General features: G+C 38.5%; 2 long non-coding RNA genes across 2 annotated transcripts in view; one reads left to right on the top strand and one right to left on the bottom strand.

Annotated features, from left to right (window-relative positions):
- The window catches only part of LOC112988176 (uncharacterized), a 154,804-nt gene that overhangs the window by 6,946 nt on the left and 120,212 nt on the right, over nt 1–27,646 (top strand). The window lies entirely within an intron of this gene.
- Nucleotides 884–27,646, bottom strand: part of LOC135327937 (uncharacterized) — a 31,194-nt gene continuing 4,431 nt past the window's right edge. The window contains exons 2-3 of the long non-coding RNA XR_010388588.1: nt 24,361–24,506; nt 884–3,926 (exon numbers count right to left, since the gene is read on the bottom strand). This is a non-coding gene — a long non-coding RNA (uncharacterized LOC135327937). The remainder of the gene's footprint in view (nt 3,927–24,360; nt 24,507–27,646) is intronic.

The raw sequence follows: 27,646 nt of genomic DNA, 5'->3' as shown, positions 1-27,646 counted from the left end.
TACCCAGTCAATCATTCCATCATAGAAGGCTCCTTTAAACTGTTTGTTCCACTCTAAGGCAACTTTAGTGTTGGAATCTATCAGATTTCTAACACATGTTTTCAGCCTCTTTTTTTTGCAATAGAAATCTGTGCTGATGCAATGTTTAGCTTTTTACAAGTAGAATTTTCATTCTTAGCTCAGTTTTCAGCAGCATTTCTCACATATTACGTGTTACATTGCATACACTTTTTTGGTACCCCTCTTTGCTAATACATGATTATTCTGCAAAGGATGCTCTCTGAATAGAGGTAGGTGCCTGAGAAAATACAGTTGCAGAACTGGAGTCTAAATGTACAGTTTTGTATTTATTGTTGACTATATGAAGTGTATGCCACAATGTGTTTATGCTTCAAATTGCCAACCGCGTAAAGGTGTTATTGCACTTATATACTTTTACATACATGCATTTTCATATGTACATTATTACCTAAATCTGGGTCTTAGTTATCAAGCAAATGATGAGAAAGATAGAAAAGGAAGTTGCTGACTGGATCTGCATTTTTAGTTTCTTCTTTGGTATTCTTTTTGCAAACAATAAGAGTATTGTTGCTGTGGTGGTTTCACAGTATTGTGGAGAGGTCTAAAAAAATGATCAGTCTTATAAAATATTCTGGAAATGCTGCTATGATAAAGGTCTGTCCTCTGTTAGTTGACACGTAGGTTGTTAATCTTTCCCCTTCTCTAAAAAAGGGGAGGTGGTAATATATCTTTATGTCAGAGACGTTTTTGTGTCAATAGTCTCTCATTCTAGGTCTGTGCATTAACTTAGTTCAGTTGCGTGCCAGTTATGTAATCTTCTGTGGATATCTTCTGATGTAACTCTTTCTTCAAAATGTTGTGGGCAGTCATCTTCTGGGTGGCTGTTCTGCACATGTTTTTTCCATTATATTAGTAGTAAAGTCAATTGGCAGTTGTGAATCTTTTTTCTTTGACTGGCAACTCTTCCTCTCTTTCATAATTAGTGATTGAATAGAATTTGCTGGCAAGAGCAAGAGGGCAGATCTCCTGTGATTTTAAAATTGGACTTGATGTGCCTGACACTAAAGTTAATTTTGTCAAAGCTATTGATGAATAAAACTTTCCTCATGTTTTCCCTTTTTGATTAAAGTTAACTCCTACTTTACAAGCTTATTACTCATCTTGTATATGTCTCAAGTATAATGGTTGCAACTGTTAAGAGAATAATTAAACTTCAAAGCTATGCTATTAAAGGCTCAGCAAGAACACCCAAAAGCAGAAGAATTTGCAGTTAAGGCTATACAAATCCATCCTTAACTAGTCCACAGTGAGTAGGGATTATGTAGCACAGTCATAGCATTTGCTGTTCAGAGGACCCCTGCAAAGTCTAGACATAATGGAAAGCACAGAGTACAGCATCTGGCTGAATGTTCCAGGATTATGATCTAGGGTTTTCTTTATTTCTTTTAATAGACATGGCTTTGCCTTAAAGGGTGTAGCTGAAATTCATTTTAGATAAGCAAGAGTCTTCAGTCCAGGATTTTGCTTTGACAGTCATCTGTAAAAAATGTTAGCTAGTGTTTCATTCCAAAATAATGAACAAAAGGCTTGATTCTGCTGTTAGATCTGGGTTTATGAATCATCAAAAAGTGTATTAACCTATGTGTGTGGGTGGCTAACTGCAGTGTGTGCCCCAAGCTGTTGCTCCATCAGGACTGTAGAGTCATACAAAAGGGTGGACAGCTTTATGCATCTTCCCTGGCTGTGTTGAGAGATAGTCCAAGTGGGAGGTGGATTGACTACAGCTAGAGAGATCGTAGACCTCCGTGCTAGCTACTCATACCCAACTGTCTGAAATGGGCATCTCTGGAGCACACTTCTTGGGTGTAACTTATTTCATGAGCCTGATGGAATAAATATGGCATCTAAAAATCTCCAAGTACGCAGTCAGGGGAGAGCGGGCTGTGATCTAAAACATCTTTCTACTTGCTGAGATACTTGGGCAGAAATTCAAAAGATGTGTAAACTTCTCTGGAAGACTTCTTTGTGTCCTTAAAGTAGGAATTACAGATTCCGTTTTTCGATACAATGACCTGTTTCACCATGGATAGTCATCTTCTTCTCTTTTCTCTGCTCAGTCTCTTTTTTTCTCCTTTTTCATGTTTCATGTTTCTTTGTCTTTTCTACCATTTTCTCATTCCTCCTGTCTTACCTTTCTTTCTTTTTCTTTCTTTCTTTCTTTCTTTCTTTCTTTCTTTCTTTCTTTCTTTCTTTTTTTTTTGTGGTTCTGCTTCCTATTTCCAGCTCGTGGAAAGCCATGTGCTGTTTGTTAAGGATGTAGACTCCATTCAGGCTTGTTCTGCAAGGGTATTGACACTGTACTGATGCTTTTCAGCTCCTTGTCAGTAGAAGGTGTCAGCAGAATGGTGGGACAGTGTGGGTAAAATGTAAACAAGTTTTTAGGAATAGCATTCATTTCATGCGTTCATACACAGCTGATGGCTTTTCGTACGAGGTAAAGCTTGAAGGAAGCTCTGCTGAACAAAGGTACAGAAAGAAGGGGAGGGATATATGTGTACATACATACATTTAACTATACATATGTAGTTAAATTGTGGGATTCCTTGCTACAGATATTGGGGATGCTGGAGCTTTCATGGGCTCCAGGGGATACTGGACAGGTTCATGAAAAACAAATCCATTAGGGATGCTAAATGCATTGGAACTTAGGCCTCAGAGAGTTCATAAGCCACAACTTGTTGGAGGCAGGAAGAATATTTTGGGAAGTACAGCTGTGTTTGCCTTCTTCTGGCACCTTTTCTTGGTTACTACTGAGTGAATTAAATGGATCTTTGGTCTGGCACCAGTATGATCATTTTTATTGACAGGAATGCCTGCCTCAGATAATTTTTGTATGTATTCCTAGGAAATACCAGTATGGTTTTTATTGCCTCCCAAATCAATGAGAACAAAGTACAAGATTCAACATCTTAGTATTTAAGGGCATATCAAGTGTTTCCTGCTTCTTCCCTCCTCATTTTCCTCCCAGGTCGTATTCCCTGTCATAAATTAATGTGCTCTGTGGTTAACAAACCTGGAGCATTGCATTTTCACACTCTCCACTGGCAGAGGCAGGATCAGGGAGTGGGAGAGAGTAATGGAAAAGTTGCTTTCTCTCTGAGATGACAGAGTTTTTCCAGGGCAAGAATTATAAGACTTTCACTTGGCAGCGAGCAAAAGGTAAGTGAGGAGAAAGATGGTTAATGCCATTTTTGTGGCTGTCACTGCAGGCCGATTAGACAGTAGCTGAGCTGGGACAGGAGCGTGGAATGGAAGGGGAGAAAAAGCAATTATGGAAGAAGAGTGAAGGGCCCCTTTTTGCTTTCTTATCTGTTTTCAGTGGCTTCAGTGAAGAAGCTCAGAAGCTGGCCCTAAGCATTCAGCAGGGAGGAGGGAGGCAAAGAAGTTACAGAAAAATGAAGTGAGAAGAATCCATAGTTGCCTGCTAGTGAGGAAGCTGGCTGAGAGCTTCTTAAACCATCTTCCCTGTGTTTTCACTGTGAAATGCCACATTCAGAGAATGTTTCCAACTACGTGTCTTTCTGTTTGGATATGTTTGTTCCTTCCTTTCTGCAAATTCTCTCCCAGAGAATGCATAGATGTTATTGGGGTTCTGAGAAGCTCAGAGGTTTGCTTTCACTGTGAAGCTGTTCCCCTCCCTCTGTGAATCAGCTGAGTTCCCATGCGGGGAGGCTTCCTTTCTCACCCACTTAGATTAGTTGATGTCTGCAGGCTGCAGATACTCTTTGGCCAACGCTGTGTGCTGCAGCAGCGGCAGCCGTGGCTTTTCTCTGCTGCAGCAAGTGTTGCCTCTTAATGCTGCCTCCCCTGAGGGATCATTAGCAGGGTGGAGGCTATTTTCTTTCCTAGAAACAGGAAGAAAAGGAGAGGATGAGATGGGAGGCCTAAAACAATCTAGAATTAGATTACAGCGTGAGCTCAGTGACATCCACTCCCTCCAGTCTTCCCACCCGCTTGCTCTCTCACAGCATTTCTATTTAGGCTGTATGGGATCTGATGATACCTATGACACCATGCTAATTCTGTGGTGGTTAATTGGGTCCAAAGCAAAAGCCCAGGTTTGCCAGTCCTAATCTGCAGTGCTGTGAAGTTTGGAGTATAGTTAACTGCATGTTGCACTGTACAGGTGACTTGATATATCTAACAGGCCAAAAACCCCTGGATTTCAGAGCACTTCAGAACTAGAGTCAAGGGACATAATCGCCTTGAAGTCTACTCAATTAAAATTAAACCTAAAAGTTATAATAAATTTTGCAGCTTTTGAGAGCTGCTTGCGCTCTCTCTCTCTTTCTCTCTTGTTCCCTCCTTTGTACAGAAATGGCAGGCTTGCTGTAAAGGGAGAGGAATGAAGTAACAACAGCAATTTTTCTAATCACTTTAACATTGTAATTTTTAGTATAGGAACAGTCCTACTCTATTAGGCCCTAGATCCACATAGTCATGTCTGATATCTGGTAGTAAGCAATGATGCATGCAGAGAGGAAAAGAAATAACAGAGGACAGGTATAGAATCAGCCTTCTCCACTGAGCAGCAGTTTGGAGATTTAAGTGGGAGGTTGAATCTGGACATTCACATCTAATAATCAGTGATGGATCTGGCCTTAAATGTGTTTTTGAATGCATTTCAGGTTTTGGCCTCCAGTGCATCTTGTAGCAATGAGTTCCACAACTGAAATGTGGGTTGTGTGAAAACCCAGGCCACCTGGTGTTTGAGCTGAGGGCTGAATCTGCAAACAGTAGCAGGACTGGTGCCTTAGGTGTTAGTTGTAACAACATTTGCAGAAGGAAGCATAATTTTTAAGTTCATGGAGTGCATTAACATTTAGCATAACTTAAAGGTTAATGCTCATTTAAAAAAAGAACAAAGAAAAGTAAAAGGCAAATGGCTTATGTAGAACTAACCAGATTAGCTGTACGCTTTATGGCTGTAATCTTTTCTGAGCAGGATTTATTCTGTTGTTGGTTTGGGTGGACATGGCCTCAATCTAAAGGGGAGTCTTGGACTTTGAGAAGGGACATTTTAACTGCATGATATTAAGACCAGAGCACAAGTGGGGCCAGTCAGTGCCTATCGCAGATACTTCCCTTTTAGCTCCTTGAGTAAATCTGTGCTTATTGGTGTATGACATGGGGGAGGTTGGCTAAAACTGCCACAGCACCTAGACCGGTATCTATTACGTAGTTCTGCATATGTGCAGTTGTGTGGTGTAGGATCACTCCCATCAGCTCTTCTGTTCACACATTGCCAGCTGCCTAGCTTGGTATATCTCCTGCATCCAGGCCTCCTGTGGAAATAGCTATAAGCTTGTGGAAACAGTAAGCATTATGAATAGGACCCCACCCCTTCCCTTCCCTTCCCTTCCCTTCTTACATATTTGCATATAAAATACTTAAATACCTATATATATATGTATTAATTGTTAATTATTTTATCTTTTTATCAATAGTTCCTTTCTGCCACAGTTATTTATCACATTTTGCGTATACTTTGCCTGTGAGCTCCTGGAGGAGGGACTATGCCATTAATTTGTGCATGGTGTGCTATGTACATTTTTGGCACCAGAGAAGGTCAAAATAAATCAAGTAATAAATAAAAGTATTTGGTGTATTTCCCCTTGAATATGAGTGTTTTAAAAAAAGAGCCAGTAGGGCAAAAACATCAGCCAGACAAGTGAAAGGCCAAGGTTTCTAAGTCTTATAAGTACTGAAATAATTTTCCCAGGAAGGGGAAAAAAGGGCTAAGAAACCCCTTTGCTTTTCTTCAGACTGTCCTCTCAGAATCTTAGTGCTAGTCAGAGGTGTAATGTGGATCTCCATGTGCTGGAATCTGAGAACTGCATGAAGGCAAGAGATTGTAGGTCACAGTTTAGGCTGATCACAGGTAGAAACCAACACAGGTGCTGTTGACTCCCCAGAGGGGCTGGAATAAGTTCTGTGTCACTGCGTAAACTGCAGTTTTGTGAACCTGGCACCTACCTTTCTGACCTTGCAGACAGCATCTGCTTACTCAAGGTTCTTGTCTTACTCCTAAAATTACTCTTGCCACAAGCCTTGTTTCCTGTCTCTTAAAAAGTGTTCCCTGTCTTTGCATGTACTGCTGCACCTTTAGACTGCTTTTGTTCTGTGCAAGTTTCCTTTTCAGTGGAATAGTTCATGCTGAGATTTTAATGTAGTGGACCTGTGCCAACATGTCCGATCTCCCAATCCTTGGATTTTGGGTCCAGGATTTGAATATGCATCTTGTTTCCTACCAATGTAATAAGAAAAAACAAATGTTTATAAAAAGGTTTGTTTAAAAAATGCCTACAATTTGTGGGATTGAGATGAGTTCAAGATCCTGTTCTTATCCAAAGTTTGTGGCCAGGCTAATCTCTGTGTGGAAGAAATGGGTAGAACTCATTTGGAGGCAGCCAGGAGGTTTTATCTGAAGTGTTTGAGCTTCAGATCTGAATAAGAATAATGAATAAAACAATGTCTGAAGATAATTGTATCATAATTAAGTTCCTAGCCATTGGTTTTCCCCTCAGAGAAGTGTGGGAATGACGTGTTTTCTGTCCGAATGCCGATAAAATTTGCCAGATTGTTTTCCTGAGAAATTAACCCTTGTAAGCTTACTGGTAATTTTTATATCCTACTATACATCTTCCTGCTTTAGTTTATTTAAAATTCTGCTATGGATTGGTGATCACAGATTCACCTGGGATGAGAAATGCTCAGAATAGAGATATAACACCTCCAGCATATCCACAGATGTACTGGATGGTCCACATGCTTTCCTCTGAGCCAATTTGCAGCAAATAAATTGTTGTGCTATTATCAGAAGATGTGTTGATGAGGGCTGTGTCCTTCAGGTGAGCTCTAAATCAAGGTTCAAATCAGTTTTGGAGATGCAGGAACTCGAAAGAGCCTGGAAGATCTATCAGATTCACAGTTGTAAGTGGCCTTCTACTTATCTAGATGTCATGTGCTGTTAAAATTGGATATACCTTATTTAGTTCCTGAGTGAACTGTTGTGTGATAATATTATATGCTGTATAATTTGGTGAGTTCCAGCTCAGTGTGGCCTGTATTTCATCAGTGAAGAAAAGATTCCTTTCTCTGTATATTTTCATTCTGTCTCATAGATATGTGTATATAAATGAATATGCATATTTTAATGTGCATATAATATAATAATACAAAACAGATTTTAAATAATTTTGTGATACTTTGAAATAAGGCACAATGTAAGTGTCTGTTGTCATTTTCACAGTCTTTATATTTTGTATATGTCTTGCGAGTCTTTTATGAAGAGAAATGCACTGTTGGGGTAACCACGTCAGGCAAGAACAGTCGTTTTTTCCTGCGATTTTTTTCTCCCAGTCCAGGTCTAGTCCACGGCCCTAACACAGTAGGAAGTGAGGTATCCCACAGAAGAACACTAATACATTTAGAATTCCCTCTAAATGTGATACTGTGTTCTTGTGAGAGAGCTGTCAAGTTTTTAGTGGGTAAATATTTAGCAGATATGTAATCATTACAATATTGCAGCTGTTCTTCATGTTAGAAATTGATAGATGCTTGTTTAGATGCTGAAGGCAATGCATTAGGAACTGATGGTGACTGATTATTATCCAATCAGTTCCTGATGCAGTATCTGCGACATCAAAAACTCTGCAGTGGCTTTGGTTACATCCTAAATATTTCAATTACAGTGTCCCCATTTAATGTTTGTTGTTTTTTTCCCTTAATTTTAAACTTTTAATGCTCAGGCTCAGGAAGGCCAGTTACACTAGCATGGAAAGAAAACTACTTAATTGCACCACTCAGTTCTTCAGAAAAGTTATGCTTTTCTTTGAGCAGAATGATGAATTATCTAAAAATTACCAAGAATAAATGTCATCAAGAGTCACTCTAAATAGCACTGCTAGCAAGCCTTATACATCTGCAAGGCTTACATTACTCAAAACTGTTGTGTGTTAGTTGAATAGTTTAAGACAAGTTAGTGAGCAAGTGTTCTGCCTCTCCAAAATACAGGAAATGATGTAGACTTTCAGCAGGGCGAGTCTGCGAATTCAGTAAATGTTCAAGTTGTGAAATTCGTGAAATTATAACCTCATGCCAGTGTGTTTGGGCTTTTTGTATGCACCATTTTGGCAGTGAGAACTATAGACCTAATGTTACTGTGCTATTCCTCACACATTTTCTGGATTTAGCAAGAACGCCACATTTAAAAGGAATAATCTGGTTTCAGACCTGAGTGCTGGTAGCCAGCCTCTGTATTTCCACTGGATGAGTATGAGCCAGGTTTGTCTGTCTGCTTGCTGTATAAGAGCTTACTGTACTGAGAGCGAGTAACACACACAACCTAAGCAGAATATGGTCGTCATAATCCTCACACATCAAGATTTCTGCTTCCACCCACTGCTGTTTGAAGTAGTGTAGTCAATGATTTTAGAGGTAGTTGGATTTTGTATTGCAAGTGTGGGTCTAAAAAGAAATAATCCAGAATGTGTCTGTCTGCAAATAATTTAATGACGTCATTGTCCCTGCTGCTCCAAGCCAGTCATGAAGAAGTTAATTATTTTAGGGCTTCGTTCCATAGTTGAAACTAGTCTTAGCATTTTCCATGCCAAACAAAAGACAGTAATGGCAAAGAGCTGTGATTGTCAAGCACAGGGACTGCAGATTGGTATGCTAACCGTACAGAAGTGAGTGGTACTGGGTGTTTAATTTTTCTGGTTCATGCTTCCATTCAGCATTTTAAAAGTAAAGCATACTCTCTGGGTTCTCTCTGTTTCCCTGTGCCGCTCTGTTGAGAGCACTGGCCTCTACAGAAGTGCCCTGGCTGTGTCTAACCAGCAGCCTGAGGTTCAGTGATCATTCACGTTGTCTAGGGGAACTGGAGGAGGCAAACTGAGCATGCCTGGGCGGAGCTTTAACTATTCTGTACTAATGTGGAGATCCAGGTTAGAGTTCCCTGTAATGTGCCATACTAGCTTTCAGCAGGGGTTGATGCAACATCCCTGTCCCCAGGTCTCTGGTCTGCTAACTGTTCCCCATTCTGTCCAGTTCAGAGTGGGTCTGATATTTGGTCACACCATGGATTAGATACGAGATGTATGTAAAAATGAAGTTTTTAATTAAAATCAGTGTCTCCTGAGTTTCAGGGCTGAGAATTAGGCCCAACTGAACAGTATTCAAATGTTTGACCAGAGCCTATGTTTGGTATGCAAATGATTTTGTTAATTTTTTCCAATTCTTCCAAATATGTTATTTGTAAGAATTAACAAAATGAATATGAGAAGTAGTCTTCAGGCTACAGTCTGCTCATGTCAATTATTAAGAGTGTCAATTCATAGCTCTAACTACAGGTATACATCTGGAGTTATGAATACAGTGCATTGATCTTTAGACAATCTACATTTTTTGCAAGCCATATATAAGCTAATAACTTGTTTTGCTATTGCTTCTGTGGCACAAGTACCATACCATTTATTAGATCTGTCAGTTAAGATATTCTGGTCCTACAGTGATCTAGATATTTTCCTAAACTCGATCCTTGGGTGTGGAAGAAAAAAAGCTTACTGTGAATAGGGGAATTTAGACAACATTTTCTAGGCAAAAACGAACCATGTCCGGTGACATCTGGTAATTAGAATGATAACTAAGTTCATATAGACATAATGGAAAAACTGTCCAATTTTACATCAGGAGTGCTTCTGTTAGCAACTACTCAGATAGGAATCACATCACTTTACCAAGGCAATTTCAGGCAGTGCACTTTTACCTCAGAATGATTTGCTTATAAAATTTTGTAGGACTAAAAAGGGCTTATATCATACCTTTTTTGCTTAGCACCAACTCTGTACATCAGTTAGCCATTCTTTATTAGGTTCCTTTGATTTTAATGTGACAAAAATAGTTTTTGGCCGACTACAGATGCTGCCTGTAATATCACCTATAAATAAAAGTTAGGAGGATAAAGATAGGCTATTTGGAGCTTACAGCCATAAAACTGTGGTGAAATTGAAGGCCTGAATGTAACTATTTTATGTGCATTGGCTATGTACAATACTCCTTTCTACTAGGTATTCAGAGGCTGGTCTAATGCCATCTAGTGTTAATGGGAGACTTGCATTGACTTCTGCATCTTTAGATTGGTCTGTAAGTGCCTACGGTGCAAACAGTGCGTTGTGAATAACTATTATAATTATGGCATATTTGTTTGATATCTTCTTAAAAAAAGTGAGAAGCATTTTGTAGCAAGGAGGTTTTTTGCTTCCCACAATACTGAATGTATGTTTTAGCATAGCACGATTTGTGTTTGATTACCTAATAGCTAGCCAACTCTAATGATCTTCAGTATCCAACGAGTTGATGATGACTTTGTCATTTTATTATGAAACTGTAACGATTTTCTAAATTAATGTGCTCAAACTAAAGGTGGAAGATACTCTTTTAATTTGCATATTTCTAATGGCCTCACTAGTTTATCTTAAATTTTAAAGGTAAAGAAGCTGTTCATGATGTTTAATTTACAGCATATAAAGATAAGTTGCACACTTCATTTTCCAAACATTGGATTAATCCTTGATCCTGTAAATATGGATATAGATACAGTAGCTGTGTTTCTTGAAAGAGTGGATTATCATTTGTTCCTCCTCAGCATGTTGAACTTCCACGTTAAAAAAGCTACAAGAATCCTAATTGGTTTGAGCTGGGACATTACCAGGAAAAACTGATTGCAATTCCTTTGGGTAATAGAAAATTCAAGGTTTATGATGGAACACTAATCACTTGTGACAAGAAAGGGAAGAAGTCAAAGGTCTGGACACAGAACTTTCCAAATCTTTAAAAACTCAGATGTGAAGGATTAAGCCCAGAAAAGCCATCATCAGCCTACAATTTGGTGCTAGACCAGCATTTTCGGATGGCATTTTTATAAGTAACATTTTCAGTGGGATTGAAATGAAATGTGATACCAGAAGAATTCGTTAACCCAGTTAGCACAGAGGTTGTTCTTCTGCTGCGGGATGCTGGGAAGGATAGGAGTTACCAGGGCAGGGTCTGGAGTTCAGCGTACTTAATGATTTGAATAAACCATGGGGTTAATCTTCTGTGCATGGTTTGTTTGGACTTTGTGTACAGCAACAGTATTTCTTGGTTCTGTAAGTTAGGTGCCATGCAGGTCTATTAATCCATTAGAGCAAAGAAATTGCTGTGTTTAGCATAATCCCAGATACCACTGTGAGAGAATTTATTAACTGCTCACAGTTGCCAGCTGAGATTAAGCCAGTTCACAGCCATCCAGGTTAGGCCTTCAAGTAGGTTCATGTCAGCTAAGATTCTTCCCTGAATGCCTTACACAGGAAAAAATGGCATCATTCCACAGACAACACCTGGTCCTGTGAAGATCTGTCATTAGACCATTTAGGGTCTCTGTGCATCTTCTCTGAGAGAAGTATTATTAAGCAACTCCATTTGTTAAACTGAGACCTCGACCATTTAGTGATACTTGGCATGCCCTAATTTGCATGTCAATTGATAAAGGATAACTCAGACTTGTTCCTTCTGGTTCAGCTAGTGCTTATTTGGTTTCTTGTATAATAGGGAAAACAATAAAATACAAATGCAAGCGAACTGTCTAATTGCTTGACAAAAAACATTTATGGAAAGCATCTAAAAATGGTGCGCCTGTTTCTTTAGCTCCTTACACTTACCTCTTTTTATGCTCCTGTAACTCTACTGGTCAGTACTTTCACATGGAGGTAGTACAACTGAATGGAGAACTATAACCCAATTCTGCATGTGTGTTTGGTCATGGAGCTCTGTTAGTAAATCTGGAGAACACAGTAACTGGAATCAAACATGTTTAGAAATAAAATGCCAGAACTGCACACAAGAAGAGACAAAGGTAAAAGAATGTATTGGATGTACTTGGAGATATTGATTAAATTATAAGAAGGAAATTAGATACTAAGAGATTGGTCTGAATAAAAGCTGCAAGAAAGTTTTCTGAAGAGTGAAGTAAAATATAAGCTTGTTTCCTAGAGCTGATTACCTACAGCAGATGATAAGCAAGATCATTCACTTCATGTTTCATCATAGTTTGCTGCAACAGCAAAATATTGTAGCAAGGAGAGCCAAACTGCTTTTTTCTCCTTCAGGTTCTGTGGGCGATATTCTGTCCTTAGTGTCTACAGCTGTCCTACCCCAGACCGGTCGCTAGGGTCTGCGCTCTGAGGGAGCCCTCTCACAAGTGGCAGGATGTGTGCTTGGACCAGATGTTCTAGTAAGATTGGGCTGCTCTCCTTGCCTTGTGTGATAAAACTGGGAAGCCCACAGAATACGGTCTGTGTACCATCACTAGCATACAGCTGTTGGTTTTTCTCTGAGAGAAATCGTGTGTGGTGCAGCCTTGGAGCATACTGGCAGGGGAACAACTCAGAAAATCGTCAGAAAAACCTGCCTTCTGGAAGAAACCGGAGGAGGCTTGGCAGGTGGTCTGATTATATTTGCTCAGCTTGTTCAGCAGTATTTGCTGGACAAAGGAAGGCATCAGGTGATACAGAAAGTCCCAAACAAAGTGCCAGACTAATACAGCCATGAGCAGACTTTCTCATCTATTGTGTATCTGTGAAAGTGGAGGAAAACTTGTGGCTAAAGGAGTAGAGATGCGAGTCAGAAGGCATATCTCTTGCTTTTTGTATGGGAGGCTACTAAACGTAACATTACTGAGAATTGGTATTTCTTGGTGTTTCTCTTCTGCTACTTAAACATGTATTCTGTTGGTGACAAGCAGGTTAAAACCACATGTGGTAAATTCTTGTAATGCCTCTTCTTGCTTGGTCATATTTGGCCTGTACCTTTTGCTTGCTGCCATTCATGTATGCAGTGCTAGCTACCATGCAAATGTGATTCTTGACATGGTATTGAAATCATAGAGCGTGATGAACAGACTACAGAAGTTAGATTACAATTGTTTTAATTTGGACTTTTTAGGCATCAAAATATATGCTTAGAGAATTTTTATGGAAAGAAAGGGTCCAAAGGAACAGTAGGAGGCCATTTCTAGGTAGGAATTTAGGCAGGTGTTACCAGGTGGTGTAAATAGATAGGGAGGAATATTACAGAGGTACCTGAATAGGTCAGATGTCTTTCCAAGACATCTATGCACCTTCCCTTTCTCCCTTCCTAGTTGCTATATGAGTGGGAAGGTGTTCCAAGTTTCTGAAAGATTTGGGCTACCTTTCATTTTTTATTGTGCATAAAAATAACCTTATGTAAAAAAGTGTTAAACTTGCTTTAAAGCACGTAATGCTGTAATTTAAAGACTACCTCACACTGCAAATGCACAAAGGAGACAGACTGATCACACACAGGCAACCTTAATTCTGGCACTTCCAGGTTTTTCTTTGTTTGACACTTCAGCATTAATGTTCTTTTGACTTTTTTCATGGATGTAATAAGATTATGAAATGGGTGCAAGGCTGATTAAAAGAGAGTTTAGAACTTCCAGTTGAACGATCAAACAATCAAGCTTCAATATTTTTTTATTGTAATTTGTAGTGAAAATGTCTAATGGAAAGTTCAGACATAATAAATGCTTTGCTTACATTCACAGTTGGATAAATAGTAGGTGGGGCTCCAATATTTCATGGTGCTAAATGTAAAGATCAAAAATTTCAAAAAATTCAGTAAATAGTAGATAGTCTTAGGTCGCTATTTGACACCTGGGCAGCTGTACAGGAAAAGTGATCTGTACTAGTAGGTGGCAGTCATCACAGTGCTGACTTGATGCAGCTACAGGAGAAAAGCTGTGTTACTGGTTCACGTGTTCCCCTCACTAGTGCCATGTGATTCATTTTTTTTTTCTTTTAAAGAAAAAGAGCTTTTTTAGGATGTGTTATTTAATTGGATTTAGAATAGTCTAGTTTCATATCTTTAGTACTGGGTGACGCGTTTTTATGTCTTGGTTAAAAATATGTGCTAAAAAAATGGGTAGCTGGAAACAGGTGATTAGACTAAGGATAAAAGGCTTCTGGAGGAATCCTGGTCCCACAGAGGATAATGCAAAAGGTTTTATTGATTTCAGTGGGGCTCAGATTTTACCCAGAAAGTATCAAGTGTGCATTATCGGAATTGGCATAACTATTCCAGTTTTATGATAAGTTCTTGAAAGTCTCAGAAAAAAATTTGCTCTTCTCTTTCTGTGTGCAATATTTTAGTTAATACAGTGGCAGCATTCTAAAAATAGAAGTGTGAAAGCATAGAGAATTCTGGCAATATAACAAGATAAGAAATATTTAGAATGATATCAGCAACTTAAAACATACAAGATGAACCAAAGCTTCTCTTAATCATAGGAGTAACAAGAAATTCATATAAAAATAATCAAGGCAGTAAAATTTTGGATTAGCCTGGAGTGATTCTAGCATTGATTGAGTCAGTTCTTGCAGTGAAACTTTGATTTCTTTCTCAGGGTTGGATTTGCCAGCATAGCTTCTGTTTGATGCATTTTTTTATGAATCTAAATGGATAGGTAGGCTGCACATTATTTATCAACAGCATTTTTAGAAATGTATGGCACCATACTGATACCTCTGTAGGGTTTATGATGACTGAATAATTAATGATGGATTTATAATATTAGATCAGAGAAGTCAGATAAATTTAAAAAAACCCTTACAAGTTAACTGATGTTTTTATTGCACTGCATGTTTTACAACTTATTAAAACAGTCTCTGTGAAGACACAGTAGACAAGAACAAGTTCATTTTAATAAAAATAAGGATAATTTCTAAGGGCCTGATAGGGGAAAATGTGTTGGTTCCAATTGCAAGTCTGCCTCCAGCCCCTAATATCATATTTAAGAGCATGCGTTGAAACAGTCGTCGTACTGAAATGAATGGGGCTTTGCCATTGTTGTCAGTTATTCTGGGATATCACCATAGTTTTTGTTTATAAATGCTAACATGCCAATTTCATCTGCATGCATAATTATCAGCTGTAGTCATGGTAGTTGCACATGCATGCCTTCGTTTGTCAATTAACACTTGTCTGAGAAGAATAGATTAAACCATACCTTTATTTCCATCTTTATTTAAATTTAAACCCAGAATAAAGGTGGTAACTCTACTAGAGAAATACTGCTTTGTTGGGAAGTGCTGGGAACTGGAAAGTACATAACATGGTTTTTGGGCAGAGTAAGTATATATCTGTTGTGAATAGGGAGAACAGAGGAGATGTAAAATGATGAAACAATAGAAGAAAAGTGTGAGAATTGTACATTAGAAAAAGACCATAACCGATTGACCCTTTTTAGTGAAAGGTGGAGCACAGCTGCTGGATTTTGTGGAGTTTTGCAATCAGAGCTCAAACCATTTTTTTTCTGCCTTGGTATCATTCTCTTGCCTTTTCTTCTTCCTAAATAGTATTCCTTTATCCGTCCTCCTCCTGGAGTAGTGCCTGTGCAGTCGAACAGGCGATGTGTTCTCCACTGCTCCTTTCTGCTGGAGCAGGTAGTGGAGCAGCAAGAGCAGAGAAGGAGGCAGTTTGACTTCCTAGATGCCCACAGTAGCTGAGGTGAATACTAAGGGACAGCCTTACAGCCCAGGGAGATACTTGGCTTCTCAGCAGGATTATGAGAGGATGTGATGGGTCTTTCAAGTGACAAGTATTATAAAAGATGCCTCTAATGTGGCATTACCAAAGAAGATCAAAGTCTTTATCTAACTTGCAACCCAAATAAAAATTGTGATCCTGCTTGCCTGTGACTTCTTGCATGAACAGCTCTGCATCAGCATTGAGGTCCCTCCCTGCCGAACTATCCTTCCTAGCCAGCTTTTATTCAAGTTTTGTTCAAGTTGAATGAATTTTCCAGAGGGCTATCTTCTGGAGTCTGTAGGCTCAAATTCTGACACACAATCACTGGGAGGTGAACTGGGCCCATTCAGTTCAATGGTATGTTCACTCTGAAGCACAGAAAAGATATGTACACAGTCAGCTTTTCATAAGGCTGTGTTTGCATGATCCGTGCTGTGTTGCTGAAATTGCACACCCTTGCTATTATTATATGTGCACTTTACACTGAAGGCACCTTTCTGAGAATAGTAGTAAAAGAAAGGCAATATGTAGATGAGGCCTCTTGTATAGATGAGGATTAACATACAGGAACAACAGTTTTGCAGAACTGGATCTTATATTTCTTTTGCATGGTTTGCATTTGACAGTCACCAGTAAGATTGTCTTGAAAATTCAAATGTTGTACCCAGCTCCTACCCTTTTCCAGGTGAAGTCAAAAGAAGGACTGAAAGATATTGGCCCACTTAGAACTGTCCTGATTCAAGTGTGTTTTTGCGGAAGTACCCTACTTTGTCCTAATGGCGGTTCTGAAGTGACCTCGGTACTTTTCTTGCTCTTCCACAGTGCTTGTGTGAGTGGACAGCACTTTTATAGTACAGCCAGAGCTCCACGACAGTGTCTGCACTAAACAGTATTCAGGGCAGGAGCCAATCTTTGAGTGGTACATAATGAGCTTGTCTTTGGGAGCTTTGCTGACCAGTCTCTGCAGCTCCCCCCATTCAGTTAGTTAAAGATCAGATACTGTAGGTGCTGCTTGTACTCCAGTTTTGGGGTGGCAGTTTAGCAATCAGACTTCAACAGCCTGTACTCCGCAGCAACATGTTGTGAATCTGGCTGAATAGTTAGTAAGCCCTGGCACCAAGTTTGCGAATAAAACACTGGCATTAAGGTAGTAAATTTGAGCAGGGCTCCATTAACATTGATCCAACAAGTATTTTCCTGCTTCTTTCAAATATAAATTCTCTGTAAGCTGCTAAGAACCAAATAATTTCATTTCTGCAAGCAGCTTGCCACTTTTTGGGCATAGGATTATTGCTGTGCACACATAGGCTTTTAGCATTATATTTCCAAGCAAGATGGGTACTTAGATGTTTCAAAAACTTCCGATCATCTCTTCTTGAGAGTTGCTGCCTTCCTGAGCCCTAATATTTGTCCAACTACGAGTCTATTGAATGTCATTCAGAGAAGATGAACTAAAACTTCACAAATATCAGACAATTCTACGAACATTTGAAGAGGAAAAAAAGTTACTTTTTTCCCAATTGCACTGCTAGATATTCTTTTATCTGAGAAAAAAAATGCCTCTTTCAAAGTGACTTATTCTTGCAGTCATTATCAAAGCTTGATTTTAGAACAGTCATCAATCAAGCAGCTCTTTAAAACATCACCATTTTAAAAAAGCTGAACTCAGTCAGTGCTGCATGAACTAGTCACACTAGGAAAACCCAGCTGGGATTCTGGTTCACTTAGCAGTAGGTGTGGCCTCTTAATGGAATCTTAAGCTCTCATATTTCAAACATAACCTCTAATAACTTTGTTCATTGATATACAGCTGTAAACAGTACTTTTCTAATGTCCAATGAGTTAATTTATGTAGTTAGGAATGCTTTTGTTTTCAGCTTTTGGCTCGTAAAAATTATTAAGAAAAAGGCTTACAATGAGCTACATACTACTTAGGCAATTTGGATTGAGTTCAGCTCAACTCAGCAGAGGTGCAGAACAAGAAGAACTGTGTACTTTATAATTACTGTGTATGAAGGTGCCAGATTGTAGAATCTCTACAAGTAATTGTGAGATTGCTATAAAGACATCACATTTGCCTGCAGAGATTTCCCAGTCTGCGACTTACATCCAGGTTGAAGAAGAGAGAGAAATACTTTCTTTCTAGTAGTCCATGTCGTATTTAAAACTGAATTTCTAGTAAGATGTTGAAGAAAGTTGAAAGTTAATTTGAAGATTGAATGATTATTGTTAGAAGATCAAATGTAACTCTTCAGAAGTTTTCCAGAAGACCAGATATCTATATTGATAATAATTAAAGTATTGTTTGGTTCTGACTTGCTTCACATTCACAATCTGTGTGGATTCCTGTCTTCCAGATACTTTATTTTGGATGCCTCACAATCACCTTAGACTTAATCTGGCCAATACTGAGAACACTACCTTCCTCTAAATTTCTGTGAATAAGCACTTCTTGCCCCTCACCCTATTACTTTGTTTGTTGCTTGTGAAGAAACTTTAATTTTTCCCCTTCCTTCTCTGCGTACATTCTGGTTGTAATAAAGTTGAAGTGATTTCTTTCCCGAAAGCTTTAATGTCTTTTTTTTTTGGTCTGGCTGTTGCAGTTGGGAAAGAAAGGAAAGAAAATGGTTTTAGGTTTCCAGTCATCATCACCTCCCCTTCGATTACTGCAATCACCTGGAGGTTCTTTGGTGCTAACCTTCTTTCCCCTTCAGTCAATCTAATTCTCACCTCTTTTATGACTCCTCACTTGTTATGTCATGTTGAATTTCAGTTGTGCATTCTCTAAGGCACAGATTATGAATAGACTTGTATTGTGCAGGTGTTTAAAAATGACAAACACAAAAATACAAACAAGTCAGAGGAGATTAATTGTGGACTTCATAGTTTCTAAAATTTATGCCTATTCCAAACAGTAAGCACAAGAAATAAAAGAGAAAAAACACCCAAAATAGGCAAGAAACTGGATTTGGAGGCAAACCAGGTTTAGCTGAATGACTGCGGCATATTTAGGCTCATAAGTTAAACAGAACAAAAATTATTTTGCATTACCTGAGTCTGTAGTCATCAAAATAACCCTGTAATATGGAATACCAGACCATTCAAATTTCTTCTCTCTGAACAGGGAGACCCCAGGACCTCCTGAGGTGTCTTCCAGCTTGAATTTTCCTATGATTCCTATGTGTTGGGTCACCTGACAGGAGAGGAACTGCCATATCAAACCAAAAATAAGGGGGCCAGCCTTTTGGGGGAGTCACTTTGCATACAAGCCCTGAGAACATGGCAGTTGCTTTTTGCAGCCTGGGGCCCGCTTTTCCCAGGGAGCTGCTGTGCTGGCTGCAGCTGGCCAGAGGTGCGCGGAGCAGCCAGCCCGCAGGCACAGGGAGCTGCTTAGCAAGAGGGGAGCCCGGTGGAGAGTGGCGGCAGTGACCCCGTGGCCAAGCAGTGGTGCAGCATGAGGGCTGAGCCTTGCGTTTCACACACGAGACCCGACAGTTCAAGGTCACTGACCAGTGTCCACAGAGCTGGCGGATTACATGTTGGTCGCATGTTACAGAAAGTGAATTTTCAGCTCCTTAGGTAGTTCATTTCTGAGAGTTAAACCTAGACAGTTATGGAAGGGAGAGACTACTGTGTGACTGGTATATATGTGTGTATGTGTGGTTAAAAGAATTTGATACAGCTTGAACTTCAAATTCAGCCCTTAGATTTAGGCATTGAAGTTCTCAAGAATAGACTACCGTTCAAATAATAGGGAGAATATATATGCTAAACAGATTTGAGTGATGGAAGAATTTAACCTACTTTAAGACTTTTTTGTGAGCAGCAAAGGAGCCTACAAAAGCTTCAAATTAAAGCACTTTGAATAATTTACTCAGTTCTGATGTGGAGCTTTTGTTTCAAGAGACTTGTTTTTGCCAAAGCTAAATGATCCAAATAATTTAAAGGATGAGGAACAGGTCTTTGGTGCCTTTTGCTTTGAAAATCTTGAAGTGCTTTAGAAGGAGACTAGAGATGATTATGTATTTCCCTTTATCTTTTGGAAGTGAAAGGATGTTTTGTACCATATTTTTGAAAAATTCATACAAAAAAGTCTTCATAAGGTGTGACTCACAATGACTTCTTTTACACTATTTTGTAAAAGACATTGAGATTATAGAATATCTCGGTTTCATTGAGATCTTTTGGATCAGTATTTGTTGTGTTCACAGCACAATCTCACTGCAACTTTTAATATAACCAGTAATGTTTTGTAGAGTGAGTGAATGAAGAAAAATGTATGTGTGCGTGTGTGCATATATGTATATATATAAAAACATACAAGAGAGAAGAGTTCTCTTAAGTATCAGAATGAAGTCTTGGTTTCATTGCTGTTATTGAGAGCTCTTCATTGAGTGCCCAGGATTTGGGATCTGTCTCCCTGTGTTTAAAACAAACAACCCCCCCCAACTAACTAAACCTGCAATCGTTATCATAATTGTTATTCAATCTGTTCCACAAACTAATGAATATAGTCAGCTAAATTCGATTTTAAATAAAAATTTGGACTGAAAACTGTTATACTATATTTCAAGACAATGAAATTAACTATTGTGTGAATCTCTGAAAAAAATTGTAGTGAACCAGCAGACCAATCTGTTGCTTCATTAACAAGTATTCTTTTGATTTAAGGAAAAAAATTGGCTTTTTCCACTTACCGACTAGTAAATGCAAAGGATAATGTCATTATTGGGCTCTGAAACTTTCTAGTGTTATAGCTGAATTAGTAATTTTAGTATGTGCCATCTAGTGACTTGAGATTATTGCATGAGAAAAACCGGCATCCTAAAATGTAAAAGAAAAAAAAGAGATTTTTATGTATTTATGATGAGTCACTATCAATAGGTTATTTTTAGTATCTTGACTATTATTACTTAGCTTCAGTTTACATTTCAGAATGCGTGGTTTTATGTCATTTCACTCACATGTACCTCTCATGACGAAGAGAATATAGGGCCTACAGAGCGCTAGCTTGTCTGCTGACTGTTATTTCCTGATGATCTACAACAATGGTTATTCAGTAACAGCTGGGACATGTCTTCTTTAGACAAAGCCATTGTGGGGCTAAAGACCTCCTATTGGTGAACCATAACTGTTTCCCTGGTAACAGTTAACTAGCACGTGTTTTATTGTTTCAAACTGCTTTCCTAGGGTATTTGCAGGTGGTAGAAGATGCTTTCTTAAAGAGGGGTCATAACCCCATGAACTTTCAGGTGTTGCAACAAATTGGGGGACAAAAACATTTTTTTTCTTTCAAATGGATTAAGAAAATCTTATTATATATCCTTTAAGAGGGAGATGTAACTCACAGTTTGATTTTTAGCATTATATCCAGATGCAGATACAACCATTTCTCCTGTCAGGTTTTTTTTTTCAGAATGTGAATTAAGATCATGTTCCAATAGGAAGATTTCAAATAAACATGGTGAGAACATGCGGACAGTAGGATCGCTGTGACTTCCTTTTGTCTCTGGTTTATTATAGCTGAGGTTTATTTGCTTGTATGTATTTCTTTTGAATTTGATATTTCGGAGATTTATCTCAAAAATGTATTTGGTTCTACCATCATTCTCAGGTTGGTCTGATGGGTCTCAGGATAAACACAAAATATCTGTGACCACATAAATGGTGATGACAATGAAAATATTACTTGCTCAGTGTTTTAAGTTGGGAAGATACTTGCGATGTACATGTACTTGCAGAGTATGTATGTTAGTAAATAGGGAAACACAATTTTTAAAATATGAATTACATGCTCAATTTTTTCCCATACCAAAATTAAAAGAGCCTTGAAAAATGTACTTACTGCATTCATCCAAAAAAAAAAAAAAAAAAAAAAAAAAGAAAAGGTTCTGTGGTACACAGGAATGTTTTGTGTTACAATGTTGTTTGTTAAGAGAAAACAGTCCCAGGACAAAAGAATGACAGGAAGTAACACGTGACAGAGAATAAAAATATGGTTAGATTTTAATATGTTCAGCAAAATCCATTCATAATCTAGTGGGATGAAGAGAGAGCTCCCTCTCCTGTCTGTTTTATAAAATTTATAGAAGCTGTATTTGCGTGTTTACTTTGATTCAGGTATAAATAAAAATGACATTCTGTGAAGTTTGTGATAAAATGCTTGTATTCATCTCTTTTGAAATGAGTGACCAGTGGTTAAATCTGCCTATCCTTTTTTGAGACATTCTGAAATGATTCTATTGTGTTGGCAGTTTAAAGGTTATTTTGAAAAAGATAACACGTAATAGCAGATCTATTTTGTATGGTGTGCTCTGAACTAGGCATGAAACAGCTTCCCAAACTCATACAAGAAACCATCCTGATTTTAATGAAATTAACTCTCAACCAGTGGGCAGGTTCGGGTCTTCAGGATAGTGGTTAATAATTCATTTTTCATTTTATTTTTTGGCATCAGGAGAACAAGAAAGTATTCAGGGCCTTCATTCATGGAATTTATTTAATATCAGAGCTTAAAGTTACTATAGTGGGAGGTGTTCCTAGGCCGGCCCATCTGTTCCTTTTGTTAGAAAGTACATACCTAACTTGTAGCTTGGATACCACAAGGATGTGTGCCTTAGCTGTATCTCATAGAGATGTGTAGATAGTGAGTTTCTGCTGCTTTTAGTTGAGTGATTCTCAAAGATTTATAGTGGATACATAGTAATGAAGAATTTGAGGCTATAGATGACTGAATTGTATAATTAGAAGAAATGGAATAAAGCATGTTAATACCTGGCTGACAACAGTAAGTCATTTACTGAAATGCAAGTGTGAATAGGACTGCGCATTTTCTAAGACTGACTGTGCTTTTGAGTCTCTGTTAAAACGCAGATTTTTCAGTTTGCGAAGGATGTTTTCAGAGAAATTTCGGCATTCATGTATGTATAAACTAGCCAATTCAAGTTCCTTCCTGCAATCCAAGTTCCTTCCCGTATCTGTCCCTGAAAAATGGCTTTGCTCATCTTCTCTCTGTCCCACATCACATCTACGCTACGGTACTAGTTTGTATTTAGGTTGCTCAGTCTTCTTGACAGACATCTCATGACAGCGAGAATCATTCATCACTAATTCATGTATACGTCCGTTAGATTAAAGTCACAGGCCTTAGGTAAATCTGGTAAATAACCACAAGGTCTTGGACAGTGTAATAATTTGTTCCACATTCCTCTTGCAAAATCAAAAAATTGGCCCTGGCAGACTGAGGAGGGGAATTCCACTCCTTTGGCAAGCGTCTCCCTGCCCTGACCCTAACTGTTGAAGTCCCTCTCGGGGACCTGGCTTGGAATGGGGGAAGGGGCAGGGAAACTGCTTCTGGGTCACGGCTCCTCATGGCATGTGGAGCACAGAGCAATTCGGCAGAGCCTAAGGGGTTTTCACTGAGCTCTTAGAGGAGATTTTGTAGGGAGCTGTGCCGATGGAGCCTAGGAGACAGAGAGAAAAATGTCTGTTCCCTGAGGTGTCTGTGTAGGTCTTTGGGTTTGTGCTGAATCAGGGGATGGGAATCAGCTTCTGCAAGGCTATATCATATATGGCCTGTAGTGATGGGTGAGAAAACTGCTCATTATTTACAGATGCTTCAGAAATATGTTTCTTATGACTTTCTTCACTCAGGCTCATGAATGAACTGCATGAAATCCAAATTGAACTGAATTTTTGGACAGATATGTTTCCTCTCATGACCTCTAAATAATGTATTAGCAGAGATTTGAATTGGGGAATGGAATCTGATCTGAAGGGAGACAAGGTAGGAGGAAAAACAACAGGTTGTAGCACTCAGTCCAACGCCTTGCCCCCCTCCCCACCTTTTTGTGAGTGACTTCTTTCACTTAAATAAATTAGACACTTTTCAAACCAGATTTTTTCCTTTACAGTGAAGAAAAAAAATACTCATTGTTCTTTGCCTTACTCAAAGTAAGTTTTAAATATACAAACCAAGTAACAAACATTGGGAAACACAGACTGCCTTGTACAAAATACCCTGAGCTATATTCTTCAGGAATATCACATTAGCTTAACCTTAAGGTCAATGTGATATCAATTAGTAAGTATTAATTATAATGAGAGAATTTTGGACCACACAGTTCTTTTCTGGTGGAGGTTATCTGGCAGCAGAGTAACTGAAATTATTAATCTCTGTGTAGTCACACTGCTGTCCATTCCTTTGACTCTGTTTCACTGTGAACCAGGACTGATTCCTCCTCCCTTCCGCATTTAGTACCAAACTGGATTTAAGTCTTTTATAAAACCACTTTGAGTCCAGACATAGCAGTGAATCCACATTGAATTAATTATATTCTGTAAACTTCAAAACTCAATTCACTCATTTCATTTTTCACAGTCCTGAATGAAAAAGCAAATGAGGCAATGACAGGCTTGAGTGTTGACAATAAAAAGGTTGTATTTTCTTATGTAATTACTATCTCATTAATTCTAAGTGTTGAAGAGCAGCTGCTAACAATTCTATACCAGTTTACTTTATGACTAAAACAAGGTACTTGTTTAACAAATTAATTGACATTATTTTCTGGAAGAAAGCTCTAAAAATATTTACAGTGCTATAGCAATGATTAATACCAATGCCTGTCACATATTCACAGTAACACTGCTTTTACCAGCAAGCAACCCCCGAAGTTAAAAGTCCAGACTTACCAGTAAACATGGGTACAAGCTGTTAACCTTTTATTTGCATTGCTCCAGACTTCAATAGTGCTTTCAGGTCTGTTCATTAACATCTGTAGTCGCTTTAGATACTTTTGTAATGGCATAAATGCTGACTGATGTGAGCTTGGAAATGACTTTAAAAAAAAAAAGAAAAGAAAAACTGATAAGTATTGCTTTATGCTCAGAGCTTTCTGCCTTTACTCACATTTTACCGCAGTTACTTTGCTAAAGCAATCCTCAGACTGGGGCAATAATCTAAGAGAAGATTAGTTTTTATAAAGGATTTAAATTTGCCTGATTGCAAAAGAAGAAGAATTGAGAAGGGAAGTTCTTCCCTGGCACTTAAATCCCTTCTGAAGTCACCAAACCATAGCGCTGACACTATCATGAGGGCAGAACTTCCTTGAGTCAGGCCTACTGTGCCTCCTTCTGTTCCTGGGATGTCAGCTTCCAAGTTGTTTCTTAAATAGAAAAACATGCATCTGCTCCTCAGAAGTTTCGGAAGCATCAGAAAGATAGCTAAGAATTACAAGTAAAATACAAGTTTTCTATAGAAAACAGCCTGGCAGTCCACACTTTGTTATTCACTTGATAAGCAGAGTCTTTTTGACAGTCCTAACCTTCTAAACTATAGGTCCTGCTGAGCCCAGCATGAGTCAAATGCTGGGTACCATCTGTCAGAGCTTTAGTGGTTTTTTTTTTCCTCTCTACGCTTTTACTACAATCTGCTAAGAGGAGTACGGAATAGAAGTTGCTTTTCTACACTTAAATGAGAAAGCAGAGAAATTCAATAAGAAGCATTAAAGAAATCCTGCTGTTTCCAAAAAGCTTTGTAGACACTGGGCAGGAGAACAAATTATTCCATGTGTTTCTAAAGAATTTTAAAAAAGGTATATAACATGCCTCAGGAAGTGTGTAAATGAAAATCTGAAACCCAAAGCTAAAAAGATGATTTTGAAAAACTAAGTTGTATGAACTGTGATTATACCAGGATTTTGGAAGAGATGCATAGTTCAAAGGTTTCTGCAGTTTTCCTAAAGAAAGACTCTTACAGGATATTCTAAATTTCCCATTGATAGGCATTTAATATGAGGAAGTGGCTGGGAAGAAACGCCCCCCTGCTGCTCTGTAAAAGAATTGCCAGAAGGACATTTTTGTGTCTCATTAGTTTATATTCAGCCCTAAATTGGCACCTGTTCTAAACTTGGTCAAAGTTTGCTGAAAGTTTGCAGATACAAATGAAAATTTTTCTTTAACATGTTACTAACAGTTTGTCAAAACAGAGGGATTTGCAGGTTATTAGGGACATATGTGCACACACGCAAATAAGAATAGCAAAATAAATGCCCTGATCTTCCAGTGCTGAGGGCCACGATAGAAGATGTATCTGCAGTTATCTGTCTGCTATGCAGGTGTGGTTGCCATGACTGCACAGGTGCAATCATGCATTTACACTTGTTACCTGCACAAATTGCCATTGTAGTCAGATTTCTAAGAACCACAGTGGTTGCTTACACTTAGGAGGAATGAGTGGAAAATTGTTTTGTGTCTTTGATTTTTGAGCTGGTGGTCTAGCAGTCTGTATCTTTTAGAGTAGCCTCAGCACTAAGATCATTTCATATTAGACGCTGCAGCGTCAGCCATACTGACTCTGTACCAGTAAAGCCACCCTGTATGTTGTAGACATCACAAATGGGGACATTTAGTGGCTCTCTTGTCTTTTTCTCCCACTACTTTATAAACCAAAAGAGATGTTTTGCCTCCCAGAACCTGGCACTGTAAGTCCAGCTGCCATTTGTGTCTGTAGTACTCAATTTTCACATGAAGTGAAATTTTGCATTGTTCTAGCTCCACTCACTGGTATCACATTATTTCAATTGGTGTTTATTTAGCTGAAGAGAGATGTGGCTTACTGTGAATATAGATTGAAAAAGTTCTAATAAAATTTTACTGTCCTCTTGCCGCTTCTTTAGTCACGGCAATTCTATGTTGTCATTTTAAAAGGTCAGCAGCATGATTTCAATGAACCTTTGATTCTGGTTACATTGCAGTTTTATACTCATGCAGTTTCGCTATGGACTGACCAAGAGTTCTGATCGACAACACCATCTCTGAGAGTTGAGCAGCGGGATCCACAACTCAAAGGTTCACTTAGTCTCTTCGTGTAAGAAGAGTCATGAAGAAGTACCTTTCAGGCTCAGGTTATACTTCCATGTTAGCAATTAGTTATATGGCTTCTTACTCTGTTCAATCATTTGTTGAGCAACATTTACGTGTATATATTTCCTTTTGCTATGAACATCTTTGCTTAACTATGCTATATGCTTGATTTTATGGCTAATCAAGAAAGTGCTTTCGGCCATAACTCCCACAAAGGGCCTTACTAGTTGTTTAACCATGTGCGAGTATAACATGACAATATCAGCTTTTAAAGATGTATTGTGAGAGAAATGAAACATCACCAGGTAGACAGCTATTTCAGAGAGGGTGACAAAAGCAATAGCTTTTTTTTTTTTTTTCCCCTCCCCTCCACATGCATTACAGCTGCAATAAGCCGGAACACCTGTTCTTTGCATATTCCTGCTGGTTTGTGCTGTTTGTGTCTGCTGCCAGTGGGGTCCCAAGAGAGGTACAGAAGCTTTTTAATGGAACAAGAAAAGCTGGGAGTGCATAAGATGTGCACTTGCACAGCAGTTGTCTCTCTCTTCTTAAAATGACCACAGTTACGAGGTCAAATCATGTTCTTTTGATATAATTAATGAAACTACATGATAATTAATTATACCTCAGCATGCCAGATTGCATTTGTGGGAAAGAAGAGTTTTCCTAGTTAAGCTAATATAATACGCAAGTATCACATTATTCAGCTTTTAAAAATTTGTATTTTGAAACATTGAAACCAATTCAGCGGTTGCTCTGGGATACTTAGTATTTTATGACTATCTAGTAAGTGGCATTTACCTTAATAAACTAACATTTATGTTCCATCAGGGTTACTAGGAGGTGTGTATGAAATACTGTTCATTTTCCTGTCTTGGCAGACCAAAGAGACTTTGATTTAAAATACTTATTTAGAACAGTGGCTTGTGTTGGTAGAATAATGACATGCAAAACAGAATATCTTTATTCCAAGTTGTATCTCAGGTGATGCAAATACTATTGCCTCTAAAATTATGTCTCGACCTAACTAAAAATTGGTAATTAGGTGTGATTTTAAAAATCGTATGTTCTACTCCTTGTTATTTGAGAATAATTTCTGTTCTGCTGCTGCTCC

This window comes from Dromaius novaehollandiae, chromosome 3 (assembly GCF_036370855.1).
Source record: "Dromaius novaehollandiae isolate bDroNov1 chromosome 3, bDroNov1.hap1, whole genome shotgun sequence".
Classification (NCBI taxonomy): domain Eukaryota; kingdom Metazoa; phylum Chordata; class Aves; order Casuariiformes; family Dromaiidae; genus Dromaius; species Dromaius novaehollandiae.
The sequence above is the reverse complement of the archived record's forward strand: the minus strand, read 5'-3'. Positions and strand labels throughout refer to the sequence as shown.